This window comes from Lutra lutra, chromosome 13 (genome assembly GCF_902655055.1).
Source record: "Lutra lutra chromosome 13, mLutLut1.2, whole genome shotgun sequence".
Taxonomy (NCBI): domain Eukaryota; kingdom Metazoa; phylum Chordata; class Mammalia; order Carnivora; family Mustelidae; genus Lutra; species Lutra lutra.
Window position 1 is genome coordinate 56,496,950 of NC_062290.1, and position 12,796 is coordinate 56,509,745.

At 38.6% G+C, this 12,796-nt stretch overlaps 1 pseudogene; it reads left to right on the top strand.

The window, feature by feature from the left end:
- The first annotated feature begins 1,809 nt into the window (after nucleotides 1-1,809).
- Nucleotides 1,810-2,660, top strand: LOC125084037 (GTP-binding nuclear protein Ran-like; annotated as a pseudogene).
- The last annotated feature ends 10,136 nt before the right edge of the window (nucleotides 2,661-12,796 follow it).

The following is a 12,796-nucleotide window of genomic DNA, read 5'->3' on the forward strand; positions in this document are numbered from 1 at the left end:
AAGGAGATTATCCTGGATTATTCTCCTGGACCCAGGACTCACAAACCTCCTTAAAAGTAGAAGAAAGAATTGAAAGAGAAATAAAGAGGATGACAGTATGACAAGGACTCTGCCTAATATTGCTGGCTTTAAAGATGGGAGAAAAGTATCCATGGGCCAAGGAAAGTGAGCAGCCTCCATAAACTGGAAAAAATAAGGAAATGTATTCTCCCCTAAAGCTTCCAGAAAGGAAAACAGTTCTGCTGACATCTGGATTTTGGCCCCCTGAGATCCATGTTGGATGTCTAAAGCTACAAAACTGTAAAATAATAAATTTGTATTATTTTAAAAATCACCAAGTATGTGGTAATTTGACAAAGCAGCAACAGAAAACTCCTGCAGATTTTGGTCCTGAGAGTAGGGTGCTACTGTGACAATATCCAAATTAGAACGGGGCAGTGGCGGAAGCCAGAACAATTTTGAGGAGCATGACAGAAAAAGCCTACAGTGACTTCAGCAGACCTTTAGTAGAAATATGGATAATAATGATTTCTTAGTAAGGACACAGAAAGAGGTGAGGAGCATGGTAGAGAAGGCATGTGTCACTCTGAAGTATCCCTAAATCATAAGCACACTGCTGATAAAAACAGTACAGACATTAAAGGTGCTGCTGGTGAGAACTTAGAAGAAAATAAGGAATATACTATTGGCAACTTTCAGCTCCTTTATCCCCCCCAGGTATAGAATTTCATCCTCTTGGTAGAATACAATGTATTCCTAAGTTTTTATAGGTCATTATAAGGGGATAAGGGGGAAAGGAGAGGGTGTTTGATTAATTCTGCTTCCTCAAGGATCAGTTTTTTCTGTTTGTGTTGTTCTTTCCTTCCTTGTAGACTTTCCTCAATTGTCTGGGAAAGAAAATCCTTGTAATGGAGTGGCAGACAGCTTAGCAGAACTGCGGCTTGTGGTTCTATAAAAAGCAAAACTTTTAAAAGAGAAATGTAGGTATTTAGTGGAGAAGATTCCAAGTCAAGTGTTGAAGGTGTGAAATAGTTTTGTTTTGTTTCCCTTGCTGCTCATTAGAAAAGCGGAGAGGAAAGGGAGAAATTCAGCAAAGAATTGTTTACAAGGAAGCAGGACTTCACACTTTGGGAACCTCAGCCTATTCAGACTGCAAGAGATGCTGAAATTACAAGACCACTGCCAGGAAATCGTGCTCTACAGAAACAACTGAGGGTGTCACTGAAGAGTTTCCCCAATAACTGAGAAAAATCAGTAGGTCAGAGTACTCAGACACACCACAGATAATGCATGCCACACACAGATCTCCTCAGCCAGCTGAGCAGAAGCCACATTTGAGATGGGAATATCCAGAGACATGTCAGAAGGAGGGGCCTCTTGCTAATGAAGTGAATTCCTAGATATGCATGAGTGAAAGGCAGGGTTCTTAAAAATGTTCACCAGCAGAGCACTACTAGCTCAGACTGAAAGGAACAGAGAGAGGATAAAATAAAAGGGTTGTATTTTTTTTTAATTATCATTAATAACACAATGCGAGTTTTCTGGAAGCCTAATTCACTCATTGACCTGTATCTTCAGATTCAGGTTCAGTATTTTTGGCAGGACTGCTTCATAGAAGATATGGTATATTTCCACCACAAGGTACATATTACCTGTCTCTTTTTTGTAGGTGATGTCGTTAGCAATTGATGATTGCTGCTTAGACCCATTAATTCATTAGGAGTTGCAAAGCAACTCAGAATACTGATTGTATCATTTCTTCATTTACTAATTTTATTACTTATTGCTGCTGAATGTATTTTTCAAAAAGGTAAAATCATGACTTTCATGCAAATTTAACATAAACACACATCTAGGATTTTACTCAATTCATTACTGAGAAAATGTCATATATAAAAAGCGGTCCAGCCTCAGTCAGATGGGCTGGAGACACTTCTAGAAGCAAGGGCACAGTGGCTGCCCCAGAAGAACCCCAAGTCCAGTTGAAACTTATATTGGTTGGTGATGGTACTGAAAAAACTACATTTGTGAAGTGTCATCTGACTGGTGAATTTGAAAAGATGTAACCACCTTATTGTTGAGGTCCATCCCCTTGTGTTCCATACCAACAAAGAACTTATGAAGTTCCTGGTATGGGCTACAGCTGGTCAGGAGAAATTTGGTGGGCTGAGAGATGGTTAGGATATCCAAGCCCGGTATGCCACTATAATGTTTGATGTAACATGAAGGATTACTTACAAGAATGTGCCTAGCTGGCATAGTGATCTAGTACAAGTATGTGAAAACATCCCCACTGTGCTATGGGGCAACAAAGTAGACATTAAGGATAGGAAAGGTAAGGCAAAATCTATTGCCTTCCACGAAAAGAAATTCTATGACATTTCTGCCAAAAGTCAATACAACTTGAAAAGCCCTTCTTGTGACCTGCTCGAAAACTAACTGGAGATCCTAACTTGGAGTTTGTCATCATGGCTTCTCTTGCCCCACCAGAGGCGGTCATGGACCCAGGTTTGGGAGCACAGTGTGGGCATGATCTAGAGGTTGCTCAGACCACTGCTTTCCCAGCTGAGCATGACAACCTGTGAGCAAGTGCAGCTGGAGCCCAGGGTCAGAAGACCAGTTGTTACAGGCAACTGTCCTGTGATGTCAGTGGTACAACATGTTTGTCATTTCATTCTATACCTGCAGGTCACCTGTGTCATCTTTGGGATGCTGATGGAGATGAACGGACTTCAGAGTGAATACGGCAATTTAAAAAGTACCTTCATTTTTTAGACCTGTATATTTAGCTGTTTTGGAATGCAGTTGTTTGTTTCCTGAGCTTCAAATATAAGACTGCTATAATCACATTAAAAAAAAAAAGAAAGTAGTTCAAAGAACATCCTGAGGTGCTAGGAATTTATTATCAATTTAATAAAGGAATGTTAGAATCGGTTTTTTAGATCATATACCAAACTGGTCATCATTTTTATCTTTGGGGTTACCTTTTCCACTGGGCAGGAACAATTTGCTTATCTACTAGACAAAAATCTACAGGATAATATGTATTTAATAAGTAACTTCACTCAGCCTATAACCTGTGATCCATTGTCTTAACGCTGTCTAGCTTCACTTATCTTTTTAAAGTTAAACTTCCCCTCATCAACTCTTTGGTCACTAAGAAGTACAATTCTTATATACAAGGCAGAGTAAATCTTGGATTCCTTTCCTTTATCTGCCTATATTCAAAACAATGAGCTTCTTAAATAAATCATGAAGACCTCATGGATTTTAACATATCTGATGTGTTTCAACCCATTGTAACTATGATCTGTATTATCCATGTACTTTTTTAAATAAATGGAAGCATACTAAACATGTTTTTGAAAGAGACTAAAAAAGAAAAAGCTAGCAAAAGATTAATGTGAAAAGAACCAAAGCAAATTGGTTGGTAAGGATCTTCCAAATCTACAGTGTGCTTGTGGAAACTATAATCCCATGCAGAAATGGATACCATCTAGAACATAATAAACAGAGATAGTATTATGAAGAGGATAATCAGAAAATCTCAGGTCTTCTCTCAAATTTCACAGCAAAATTAAATGCAATCAAAGTGTTGTCCTAGAAAATTGCATCCTTAACACTTGAAATGAACAGAATCAAAACCTTTACATACGACTGTGAATACCAATTTTTTGATTAGTCACTTTGGCACTTGTGTGTAGATTATTAAAATTAGTATCATACAGTAAATATAAATTTCCTTTTATACATTCCATGATCCCTGTTAGCTTTCTAACTCAAGTCCCTTTGGAAAAGACTTCACTAATCTAGCATTGAATTAGGTTTTTGAAGCCAATCTTTTACACAGCAATAGCTCATTTGGCAAAATAATTTAATTACAGAAATGTGACACACATGAGCATGTTTGCAATGATTAATGAATCACTTCATAAAAAGTGAATTTCCAATGAGCTGAAAAATTTATGTATCAATTAAAACTCAAGAAAATAAGTTTATTGAATATTTTTATGAGCTAAATTAATCACTAGTTATTTTTAAATAAATATTTTTAATGACATGGAGAGTTAAGAATTTTAAAGCCAAGAACAACAATTTACGGTTGTTATCCTTACCTGAAATTCTTCTCTAAGTTAACTGCAATAGCTGTAAATATGTTTCCCAAACTCATGTGGGGCTCCAAGCTGCCTTTCTTATTCCTCACTTTTTAATTATTTGGGATGAGATGATAGGCAGCACCCTACCCCCTTACACCATTAAATCCATGAGCTTTTCCTGGTGGAGTCACTGAGTTTATTTCCTTTGACTCCTGTTTCCCTGTTGCAGAAACCTCAACTTCTTCTAAATAAGTTTAACTTTTTTTCCTGACATTTAAATTCTTTGGGGGAAATAGTGTAGATGACACTGGATAGGATATTAAGCTGTGAAATGTGTATGTGTCTAAATACAAGCAGTCTAGGGGTACCTGGGTGGCTCAGTGGGTTAAGCCTCTGCCTTTGGCTCAGGTCATGATCTCAGGGTCTTGGGATCGAGCCCCACATCGGGCTCTCTGCTTGGCAGGGAGCCTGCTTCTCCCTCTCTCTTTGCCTGCCTCTCTGTCAAATAAATAAATAAAATCATTAAAATAAATAAATACAAGCAGTCTTGTAAGAGGGTCACAGTGAGTCCCAGGTGACCAAGGACAGTTGAAATGCATGTTACTGAAATTTCGTTATTATTTGTGGGACATAGTTTTAATATGCCTCTTTGAGATATCTTTAATCCATGTGTCAAAAACTTCTGTATATATATGTGTGTCTATTTAAAATGTAGTAATTTACCCTGGAAGCCAGCATTAGTTTATCAGAACCTTATAGAGCAGTCTATCCATTCTTAACCTAGAGATTCTTGGCTTGGATTCAGGAATATCAGTCTTTTGGAATACTTTTCACCTCTTGCATAATTCCTTCTCACTTTCCGTTTCAGATTCCTCATTTACTGAATCTCTAAGTATCAGGCTGCTCTAGGATTCAGCCTTGAGTCTAGACAGAAAAGAGAACAGACTCAATTCTTCTCTTAGTGATCTCATCCTACAGTAAGGCGCAAAACTCAGCTCTACACAAATAACTTCCAGTTTTCTATCTCTAGGTTAGCTCTCTTCCCTGAACTTCAAGGGAGTAGGTATACTTGAAAGCAACTCCATTATTCCAGTTTCTCAGGCCACAAATGTAGGCATCTTCTAGAATTTTTTACACCTCACTGCACATTGCGTTCAGTAGTAAACTGAACTGGCTCCAACTTGAAAATGTCCATAATTCAAAGACTTCTCACCACTTCCACCACCATCAACCTGGGTCACATCATTGTCATATCTCCTGGAATACAGCATGGCCTCCTATCTGGTACATGAGGCAATTCCAGGCAGAAAACTGAAGACAAGTATGAATGATTAAGGAGGATTTAGTCAAGGAACTATCTACAAAGGCCCAGGAGTAGGTACAGGAAATCAGAGAAGCAGCAACATGGAGAGAGCCACGGGCAGGGTGGGTGGACACAACCAACAGGGACCTGAAACAGCAGCAGAGGAGGGTAATAGTGAAATCTTGTCCTTCTCCCACTCTCCCCCTGAGTGTCTCTAATTAATTGAACCCAATGCAAGCTAGAGTCAAAGAAGCTGATTAGTGGTTAATATAACCATACAGGTTAGCCCTGTGGGGCACATGGCAGCAAGAGAAGGCTAAAGAGTGATGTCTACCACTATTCTCCCTTCTTCCTGACTTTTTTTTCCCCCCAGCACCCAGCCAGAAAAGTTTTGTGAAAACAAGCCAGACCTTGTTGGATGCCTGCTCCAAGCTCTCAGCAATTTTCTGTAGCACCTTAAAAGTCTACAAGGCCCCCCATCCAAAGCTCTTCCATTTTAATGATCTCATCTCTTATTCCTTTATGCAATTTTCTAGAGCGACATCACTCTCCTTATGGTTTCTTGAACCTCCCAGGCACACATCTGCTTCCGGGCCATTACAATGTACTGCTGTCGGCTTGAGCTCCCTTCCTCCGGTAATTCCGTGTGACTCACTCCAGGATGTACTCGGACGTCACCCTCTCGGCAACATCGTTCCTGGCCATCTGGCTAAGGCTCCACCAGCCCTCACATCAAGTCCTGACTCACTTTTCTCCACAGAAAAATGCTATTTTCTATCCTCTTTCTACCTTCTCTTGTATTTTATATGAGATGTCACTTCAACATCTAATATATTTAGTTTAATGTGAGCTCCATGAAGATAGGGATTGTTGTTCTCTGTGTCTAGATCAGGGCTGATCCAAATAGATGCTTAATAAATATTTGTTTTTCAAGTGAATAAAACCAAAAAAGGATTTCACCTTCCTTTTCCTAAGTATTTTCCTATCATAAGATATTTGAAATCCTGTGAGTGCAGCAGGGTGTTCCGTTTTTAACTGGTTTTATAGCCGCACTTAAACAAAACATGCATCCTTCCCTCTACCTCGCATCTGTGATGATCTGGGAGGGCAGGCAATGCGTGAAACACTGCAGCCTATTTATCCATAAGAGTCAGATATTGAAATACACAGTAGCAGGAGAAGGAAAGCTTGCCCTCACCATACAATTTCAATTAGTAGTGGTGAGATTTGTAATATCCTCGGGAAGGAGAACAGGCCCTTAGCAATTTAAATTCTGAGCATACTGCCAACAGTAAACTGCAGGAAAGCATATCTGATGTGGGTGGTGATATAGAGGAGAATTAATGGGAAAGACTGTATTCTCACACTTCAAATATTATCATATGCCGTGGGGACTTACACTCTATCAGCAGCAAAGTACAAAACAAGTTACAGTGACTGACATGTTGGTCTTTCTCAATTTAGCAAACTGATTAGTCTCCCCTTTGGAAGATGATCATGGCATTTGTTTATCTTCAAAATGTTATATTATAAATGCTGCTTAAATAAATTAAAGTTACTTCAATTTAAAAACATGAGTAAGAGTGATGATGACCTAAACATGGTATTTAAGCTAAAGCAAAATCCCTTCTGTTTTGCTTTCCCCATCTGCACGATAATAAAAAACACACAAAGAGAGATTAGATGTCCTCAAATAACATTAGGATAGAAGAGTAAAATATTTCGGTGTATAATATCTCATGTTGAAAATTTATCTGTTTGAAAATATAACTGCCTTCAAAAATAAAATGTGCTTAAATTAGATGCTGTGAGTAATTTCATGTTTTAAATATATCTGCTAATTACTACAACAAAACTATCCAGGAGACTTCTGATTATAGAAAAAAACGTATACAATTTAGTGCTCCTTATCAAGTAATCAAACACTGGTTCCTAAAAGTAACTGGGTTTATATTTATTTGTGTTTCCAATAAATCCGTATTAGCTCTTGATTTCCTAACTCCTCTCTACCTATTTATCAGCGTAGTCCACTTTTTGATCTCTAAGTAGAGCTCCTTCGGCCCTGAAAGTGGAGAAACAGAACACCCTGTACATTTCTGAATTACCAAAAGGAAACATAAAACCCTAAATGAATCTGCAATGTGAAAAAAAGAAAACATCCAGACCTAGTAAAGATCAGACTACCTATTTGAATATATACATCAATTAACTGAGAAACACCACAGATAAAAAATGTGTCAGTCAACTCAGGGTCCCACACACACGTGAATATATTAGAACACATAAAACTTGAGATTCTCATGAGAACCAAATAAATCACAATCTTCCTATGTAATGCATGCATGAAAGTGTTTAGGTGATCAAATAATCAAGGTTTTCCTAGCTAGACTACATTTGAGATGTATTAACTTGAATCTGATAATGGATAAGGAAGATGTGGCCCATATACACAATGGAATATTGTGCCTCCATCAGAAAGGATGAATACCCAACTTTTGTATCAACATGGATGGGACTGGAGAAGATTATGCTGAGTGGAGTAAGTCATGCAGAAAAAGTCAATTATCATATGGTTTCACTTACTTGTAGAGCATAGGGAATAACATGGAGGACATTAAGAGAAGTAAAGGAAAAGTGAATTGGGGTAAATCGGAAGGGGAGATGAACCATGAGAGACTGGACTGAGAAACAAACTGAGGGTTTTGGAGGAGAGGGAGTGGGGGGATGGGTGAGCCTGGTGGTGGGTATTAAGGAGGGCACATATTGCATGAAGCACTGGGTGTGGTGAACCATGAATCTTGGAACGCTAAAAAAAAAAAACCTTATTAAAAAAAAACCTTATTAAAAAAAAAAAGACACAACTGAATGAAGAAAATCTATTTAGAGTCCAAATGTTCATTGGCACTCAAAGCAACTTACCACCCCACTGTTCTTGCTTCCTAGGGTGGCTTTCAGTACTCCAAACTGCCTAAGCCCTCTTCCACTTCACCTCACTAACTCCCGGCACAGAAAAATCAGCATCATCTCAAAAAACTTCCTAACTTTCTTCCTTTGGGGGCTATCTGATGTTCACCTTGCCCCTCTTTTAAGCACTTAATGCAGCAGTTTGGGGCTAAGAATACCTGTTTTGTGTCCCAGCTCTATCACTTACTAGCTGCACATGCCCGATTCCCCATTGGGCATAAGGGAGCTCTTGTCCTGTTTCAAAGAGAGGACACATGTACTGAGTCTGACACACAGCCAATGCTCAAGTGATTCAAGATCTACGCTGTGAAGGAGGAATCACATCTTAGGTCTCACCCAACAAGCTTCACTGAATAGTAGCCAAGTAAACGCATGACAAACAGCATTCACGCATCTCTGGAAGACCTCAAGCTAGCCGTTGCAACTTCCCAAAAGTCCCTTTTTCAACACTGGGACATTTTCGGTTTCAGAGTAATGGTTCAGCACTATGTGTGTCCTCAAGTCAGCTCTGAGAAAGCCATTTCGTCTTGGAGTTTCTTACATTTTAGAGTTGGCTTGTCACTCAGGGGAACTCGCGTCTCCAGCCAGCTCAGCCCAGTGAGGTTGTGCGACTGCCCGGTGTTTGCCTCTTCCTGGCCTTCTGGCCTGGTGCTCCCACTTCCCCTGCTGGTACCAATCACTTGAGGCTCTCTGACTTCCTCCTCCTATCTAAATCTCCACACTCAGTAGCCTGCCTAATAGCTATCTCTGCTCATTACCCCTTGAGCCAACGGCGAGAGGCTTGGAGGAGGCTTTGAGCCACCTGATGTTCCTACAGCAGCCAATTAGCTTGTCAGTTGCCCAAAGGCAACTGGGCTGCATTTCTGCCATTTCCACATTTGGAGCACATTGCAATTTGCTTCCACATTTTGAACCAGCCTTCCTCTTGCTATATCATGACAGCTGTTTCCTTCTTCAAATGACTTCACATGTGTTTCATGTTCCAAAAATTTCTTGTAGCTTTGTAACAACCAAAGGCAATCTTATTTTTTCAGTTTTGTTATTGACTCATAAACACACTTACATATATAGATATAGGTGGGAAGTGGAACATACTAGACATATAACTATATTTACATAATTGCATTTTCTAAGGATTTTGGTAGCTGACAGGGAAAGGATACCACAAAACTATTTGAATTTACTGAGCTTAACAAGATGCCATATCTAGAGGAAGATCTCCTATTTTCTATGGAAATAAAAAATCATAAATTTAATAAAGCAATCTTAAATGTAACCCCATTAACAAAAAACAAAAGCTTTTTAAAGTTGGTTCAAAACATGGATTTTATTTCAATTTCTGAAGAACGCTAAAAATAAGCAAAGCTCCTGTATCTCTAGACTACAATCACAGTTCTTTCTCCACGCAGAGTCGACTTTAAAGTGCCACGATAACGCAAATAATTTTTTAAATATATTGTGATAGAGAAATATCAGAGAAAACAAGACTATCATTGACAGAGGCAGACGTTTCCAGGATTGACATTACTCCATTCTTTACATTCTGTCATGAACTTGGGCTACATACTGAGACTGGCAGCAGAGTTTGGGACAATTCTCTCCAAAATGTTTGATCATACCAATTATTTTAGGCTTTCTAGATGGACAACTGATCCACACCAATCTGAAAGTGTTCCTTAATCTAAGAAGACCATCCTAAACCAAACAACAACAACAAACACACACAAAAAAAAACAAAAAACAAAAAAAAACAAAGACTCTACTGGATCACCTGAAAGCCTCAATCTGTGTTTCATGCAGGAGCAGCTGGATGATGCAGTCAGTTAAACATCTGGCTTGGTTTTGGCTCAGGGTGTGAATTCAAGATCATGAGATCGAGCCCGACATCGCTCAGCACAGAGTCTGCTTAAGACTCTCTGCACCTCCCCTTCCCGCTCGCTCTCTCCCTCTCTTTCAAATAAATAAATGTCTAAAAAATTGTTTCATGGAACCCTACAACTCCATAGCAAAAAACAAATACTCTTATTCAAAAATAGGCAAAGTACTTTTTTTCCAAAGACATAAAAATGGCCAACAAGTACTTGAAAAGGTGTTCAGCATCACTAATTATCAGGGAAACGCAAATCATAACCACAATAGTATACAACTTCATACTTGTTAGAGGATGACACTTGTCAAAAAGACATAGGATAACAAATGCTGGCAAGGATGTGGAGGAAAGGAAACCTGGTGCACTGTTGGTGGGATTGTAAAATGATATAGTCAGTTTATGGAAAACATTATGTTAGTTCCTTAGCAATTAAGAATAAAACTACTATATGATCCCATTTTTATATATCTAAAGGAAATGAAACCAGTATCTCAAAAAGATATCCATTCTCCCAGTTCATAGCAGCATTATTTACAATAGCCAAAGGATGGAAACAACATAAGTGTCCACTGCTGGAAGAATGGAACAGAAAAAAAAAATTACACACACACACACACATACTATTATTCTGAATATTATATATCTATAATATATTCTATATTACATAATATAGAATATATGTAATATACATAATAAATTATATATATATATATATTATTCAGTCTTTAAAGAGGAGGAAATCTGTCATATGCAACAGCATTGATGAACCTGGAGGGTATTACACTAAGTAAAATAAACCAGATAAAGAAAGATAGATACAGCATGGTATCACTTGTATGTAGAATCCTTATTAAAAAAAAAGAAGAAGAAGAAGAAGAAGAAGGTGCGCCTGGGTGACTCAGTGGGTTAAAGCCTCTGCCTTCGGCTCAGGTCATGATCCCAGGGTCGTGGGATTGAGCCCCGCATTGGGCCCTCTGCTCAGTGGGGAGTCTGTTTCTCCCTCTCTCTCTGCCAGCCTCTCTGCCTACTTGTGATCTCTCTCTCTCTCTGTGTCAAATAAATAAATAAATAAATAAAATCTTTTTTTGAAAAAGTAGAATTCATGGAAGCAGAATAGAAAAGTGGTTGCCAGGGGCTGGGAGTTGGCAGGTGTGGGGATAGAGAGCAATAGAGACTGGTACAAGGGTTCCAACTTTTAGTTATAAGCTGAACAAGGACTAAAGATCTAAAATATAGTTGTATATAGCTTTATTTAATTGCTATTAATTTTTAATATAAATAATTATCTAGGGGCGCTTGGGTGGCTCAGTGGGTTAAGCCTCCACCTTCGGCTCAGGTCATGATCTCGGGGTCCTGAGATGGAGTCCCTCGTTGGGCTCTCTGCTTGGCAGGGAGCCTGCTTCCTCCTCTCTCTCTCTCTCTCCCTGCCTGCCTCTCTGCCTACTTGTGATCTCTCTGTGTCAAATAAATAAATAAAATATTTTTTAAAAATAATAATTACCTATAGGTTAACCAAGTATAGGTTTCTAATGTCTGTCCCTTCCTCAAACAAAACACAAGATTTAACATACATTACTTGTTGAGCATTTCATGCCAATATAATTTATTCTGGTCTGGATTTTAGTTCTACCATTTTTAGGCTCCCAAGGTTATTGTAATTAACAGCTACAGTAAATAACTGAGATTTTTTTAATTAATTTTTGAGTTTACACATTTCCCATACTTCTCCTGTGTCCATTATTTCTGCTAGTGAAAAGTCCTTTCTTTAAGCGCTTAATCATCAGATAGCTAGAAATGTCTCTATTTTAACTTGTTTTTTAAAAAAATATTTTATTTATTAGAGAGAGAGAGAGGGCATGTGGACAAGTTGGGGGGGTGCAGAGGGATAGGGAGAAGCAGATTCCCCACTGAGTAGGGAGCACGATGGAGGACTTCATCTAGGACCCCGGGATCACAACCTGAGCTGAAGGCAGATGCTTAGCTAAAAGAGCCACCCAGGCGCCCAATTTAACTTAATTCTTGAATTCAAGTTTATTTAAGTATAAAATGAGAGATCAACAATTTTTAATCATGTATATTATGATTCCCCAGTTTCTTTTCACATTTATTTCATTAAGACATCTGTCCTGGGGCGCCTGGGTGGCTCAGTGGGTTAAGCTGCTGCCTTCGGCTCAGGTCATGATCTCAGGGTCCTGGGATCGAGTCCCGCATCGGGCTCTCTGCTCAGCAGGGAGCCTGCTCCCTCCTCTCTCTCCGCCTGCCTCTCTCTCTACTTGTGATCTCTCTCTGTCAAATAAATAAATAAAATCTTTAAAAAAAAAAAAAAGACATCTGTCCTAATTGTCATTTCTTTGTAGATAACTGCCTTTTCTGTGTGGTAACTTTAAAGGTTTCTTTTTCTTCGTTCTTGGTATTATTGTCTACTTTCATGTTCTAAGCATTTTTCATATTTTTTTTATCTTAATCCATATAAGAAACCTCTGTACTTTTAAGAAATATTCTACAACTCCATTAAAATCTGTCTTGTTGAACATTTATATTTATTTATTCTGCCTGTAACTT